The sequence below is a fragment of the Malus domestica genome, chromosome 09 (genome assembly GCF_042453785.1).
Source record: "Malus domestica chromosome 09, GDT2T_hap1".
Taxonomy (NCBI): domain Eukaryota; kingdom Viridiplantae; phylum Streptophyta; class Magnoliopsida; order Rosales; family Rosaceae; genus Malus; species Malus domestica.
Window position 1 is genome coordinate 23,842,145 of NC_091669.1, and position 5,183 is coordinate 23,847,327.

A 5,183-nucleotide genomic window follows, 5' to 3' on the forward strand; every position below is an offset into this window, starting at 1 on the left:
GGTGTTGTAAATTGTTCTTGAATAGTTCAAAACAGTTGGTTCTTCTACTTGAATGCTTGATTGCGTATTAGTAACTATGTTTTACAATCGTTGTAAAAGTGTGACTAATAAGAAGTAGAAGATATATGAGAGAAGAAAAAGGTGCTTCACATTCGGAACGTGAATAAAATAAAGATCTCTGCGAAAGCAGATGGTACTTGCTTCCTCATATGAACTACCAAAGAAATTGGAAAAGACAAAGATTGTCTTTACATTCCAATTTTAAGGAATTTAATTCCGTCACTATAGTAGAGATGGATGAATGTTTTGTTTGACAAAACATTGTTCTTTATTAATCAATGATTGGATCATGGTAATCTAATTGATTGTCTCTATAGTAGAGATAATATGGTGGTGTTAACTATTTAGAATATAATGATGCTTAAAACCCAAAAGGTTGCAAGGTAGTGACTAATCCCAACTAAAGTTGTGATACCTCTAAAAACATAAATTACGAGTTGGTCATAGATGGATGCTTTGGATCGTTAGATCCGGATCCAATACCTTCTTGTTAAAATTGTATAAAGGCGAAATGTTCGAATCTTTATTCTTTTGGAAAGAAGAAAGAATCACAAAGTTGTTGAGGTTAATTCACTTAGATGTTAGTGGCACTTGTCCACCACATAATACTACTCATGTTGGATGACATTCACCGAAGATCACTCTCGGTTGGACTATAGTTTATTTTGAATAAACACAAGTCCGAATACTTTGCAAAAGTTTTCAAAGAATTCAAGAAATGTAAGTTGATGAGTAAGACGTCTAAAGTATTTACCTCCTTAGATTTGATCCAAGGAAAAGAAACACTTTAGATGAGTCTCCTTGAAAGATATCAAGGAAAGAAGCATCATAAGATAATAAATTTCTCCATTAAGGAGAAGAACGAACTCGGATAAGATTTAGCACGTTAGATGTTATCTATTACCCATATATAGGATATATACATCTAAAACAATATGATTGTCAATTAGAAGATCTTCCAAATTTTTCATGACTCCATAAGATGTAGTTGGAAAGAAAGACAAATCTCAAGCATGTTAAGATTTGGGGTTGTGTGCTAATAAGCAATATTTGTTTGATAACAATCTTGTGGGATATCCTTAAATTAACTTTTGGATATCGCTTCTATAAACCAACAAACAAATGTTGTTTTGTTGGGTAGTTCATTGTAATCCTACAATGTGATTTGCCTAAGAGCAAATGAACGAGGGATAGAACTCAAAGAATGGTTCTTTAAGAAACAAGATAGTGATCAACAAATATAACAACCTAGTTCCTATACCACAAGCTCCAAGGTAGTCGAGAAGGATTTATAAACCGTCTCAGTTGAATGGTTTGAACTTTATGACTATGTCATAGAGTTACACCTCTTAATTCGAAAGAAATAAGAATGAAAATCCTTATGACTACATTGAGTGTATATACGATATATATACTCAAGGAAATGGTAAAGTACCATTTGACCCGAAATAATGAAACCCCCATAGCTAATTGGTAGCTTAAGGTGACTGCAATCAAAGAGAATGGTTGACTTTGAAGAAACCATCTTTGACGTAGTCTTGTTTTTCAATTAATTCGAAGATAGCTAGCTACAACTAAATGGTGATTCAATGTTTGGACATTATATGGGTTTCCGAAACCATTATTAAGATAGTCTTGATAATATATATGTCTAAAACTATGAATCACAAGACATATAAGTTGTAGAGATCCATCCATCATGAATCTAAGCAAGCTAGTGGGAGCTATGAGCATCTTATGAGAAAAGGATCAAATCGTTTGATTTCTCATAAAGATGTAAATGAATCTTTTATTTACTGGGTTTACAAAAGATTAGTGGGAGTTAATCATGTTCCTAAAATTTAAATATATATGATATATTAATTTTGGAAATGAAAAGAATTCTTCTTCGTTAAAGTTATGACTTTAAACATTCTATAATGATAGAATGTATATGGGAGTTAATCATGTTCCTAAAATTTAATATATATGATATATTAATTTTGGAAATGAAAAGAATTCTTCTTCGTTAAAGTTATGACTTTAAAACATTATATGAAGATAGAATGTATATGGGAGATATAGTCTATATACATGGGATGGAAATCTATAATGATATATTTCATGATATAATTGGATTATATCAATCCCTAATAATAGACAATAGATGCTAGAAAGTTTCTCATATGATGATAAACTTCAATTAGAAGGATAACTCTAGTGAGACTAAGAAGTTGCTCTTCTCAAAGAGAACGTACTCTTTGACTCCCAAAGAAATAATGCGTAAATAGAATCCTTTATGCATACGCATAAAGGGGATTTATGTATTTCATATTGTATGAAAAACATTGATATGAGTTGTACCTAGAACGGTACAAGACGATATCAGTGCAAGCCCAGGATCAGAACCATGGCAACTGTCAAGTGAGTCCTTAAGTATTTAAGAAATACTAAAGGATTGATTCCTCAAAGAATGAGGAAGAATTAGAGTAACGTAAAGGAAGCGTAAATGTATTAGATTATGAATCTAATCCATCATTGGATGTTTCATCATTATGAATGAAGAGATAATCAGATATCTCTTTATTATGACTAAAGAGATATTTGGATGGAAACATTAAAGTAATGACTTTAGTGTGTTCCATTATGAATGCAAAATATATTGCCATATAGAAGCTTACAACAATGTTGTTTGGATGGGAAAGTGAAGGATGATTTTGTGAAAACATGTTCATTTAGGCAACATCAATAAGCATGCAATTAACAATTAAAGGCGGAATCATGCTTGCATGCACTTAAAAACAAAACATTAACCATGAAATTCAAAGCCTAGTAGATTGGTGAACCAAGACTCAACTCAAATCAAAGTGAATTGAGAAATATACCTTTGTAGATTCCTCTTTGCATAAGCAAAGGCTAATCACCCAAAGAGAGGGCCTTCATTCCTTGCATCTTAAATCTATGGATTTGGATGGATGAATAGGTTTCTCCAAGTTCCCAAAATTGAGAACCTCTAAGTCTCTTCACCAAGGAGAGATTGGAGAAGAAATGAGTGACCTTGGAGTAGTGGGATTGCAAGATGCACCCCCCAAGGTGGCCGGCCTCTTTAGAGAGAAATGGAGGGACAAGTTCTCACCAATTTTCTCCAAAACAAACCCTTAATGAATTTTGGCTATAAAGTCATATTTATACCTTTGTTCATTTGAGTGGCAAACTTGTAAATAAGTCCAAGTTCACTACACTAAACAATATGGCCGGCCATTAGGATATTTTGGACTAATTAGGCCTTTGTGAATCATTATTCATTAAGTTGTCATACAACTTAACTTAATGGGCTTGACGTTCGAAGCCCATTGGGCCTTAATGTCCAAAACTATCCCGAGGGCTTTAACGAACTTATTCGTTTGATTAATTAACATATTAATTAATCCTTGCCATAAATAAATGATTAAACCATTTAATCATTCTTACTCATCTCCATTGTTTCTTCAATCTCCTCCTTACACGGTGTGCGATCCATTAGGTTCCTTTTAGCGAGGCAGTGGGCGATTAAAACCATTTTACATCGATTGTGAATTGAAACTTACTTTCAATTCTCCCTTTAGTGATTACACACGTTTAGGGCTTCCACAAACCATGAGTGACACCTTGCAGCATATCATGGTTACCCAAGCTAATCAGAAGAGGTAGAGAAAACCTATTCATCTGGGATTACAAATGCAATACGGTCTTTCTCTAATCTAATACTCCTGACCACATTGTTTGGTTTGATAGTATATTTATTCATGTCTACTATCCAATGTGATTCGTGTGCTTATATGATTTCCTTGAATGTGATTCGGAACGCATTGCCAAATCTCATTCATACTTTGGCCAGAGATTCTAAATCATATCATAGAGTATTCTCCCTCAAACGGTTTGAAGGTTAGAGATCCCTTGTTGCGCATTCACTTGCCTCCATGACTAAGTGGCTTAACCCCAACGATGTCGTGGACACCCTGAGGGGGAGACTTTGACATAATCAAAGATCAAGTACTTAACCACAAGACAACTGTGATGCCTCAGGTCAAAGGAGTAATTTGCATTATCCCAACCATGAGTTCTCATGTGACATAAGTATGAGAACTCTTCATTGATCGCGTTCAGTGAACTCATTCTCTACTGAGCACCTACGTACTTGTCTTGATGTCACACACACCAATGACTCGAGACTAGTCACTCTCCCTGAGAGAAGACATAACACGTACCGATCTTGACGGACTGTCAATGTTGGAAATGTGCCCTAAAACCAATCATGTGATGATGCTTTACGGACATTTCACATGTTCAACTAATCTAGTTTAATATAAAGGGCAAAGATTATTGTTTGAGCCGTCTCATATAAATGTTATATGCTTAAACGATAAAGTCCAAGGAATATGTGATTAGGAGAATGTAATCTAATGAAGTTAGATTCATGAGACCATTCTTTCGTAGACACATCCTAAATGTTCCTGATCATAGGATTGCCAATTGGGCATTGACAGTCCGTCAAGATCGGTACGTGCTATGTCTTCTCTCAGGGAGAGTGACTAGTCTCGAGTCATTGGTGTGTGTGACATCAAGACAAGTACGTAGGTGCTCAGTAGAGAATGAGTTCACTGAACGCGATCAACGAAGAGTTCTCATACTCATGTCACATGAGAACTCATGGTTGGGATAATGCAAAGTAGTCATTTTACCTGAGGCATCGCAGTTGTCTTGTGGTTAAGTCCTTGATCTTTGATTATGTCAAAGTCACCCCATCGGGGTGTCCATGGCATCGTTGGGGTTAAGCCACTTAGCCATGGAGGCAAGTGAATGCGCAACAAGGGATCTCTAACCTTCAAACTGTTTGAGGGAGAATACTCTATGATATGATTTAGAATCTCTGGCCAGAGTATGAATGAGGTTTAGAAAAGTCGTTCTAAATCACATTCAAGGTAATCATATAAGCACACGAATCACATTGGATAGTAGACATGAATAAATAAACAATCAAACCAAACAATGTGGTCAAGAGTATTGTATTAGAGAAAGACCATATTGCATTTGTAATCCCAAACTGAATAGGTTTTCTCTACCTCGTCTGATTAGCTTGGGTAACCATGATATGCTGCAAGGTG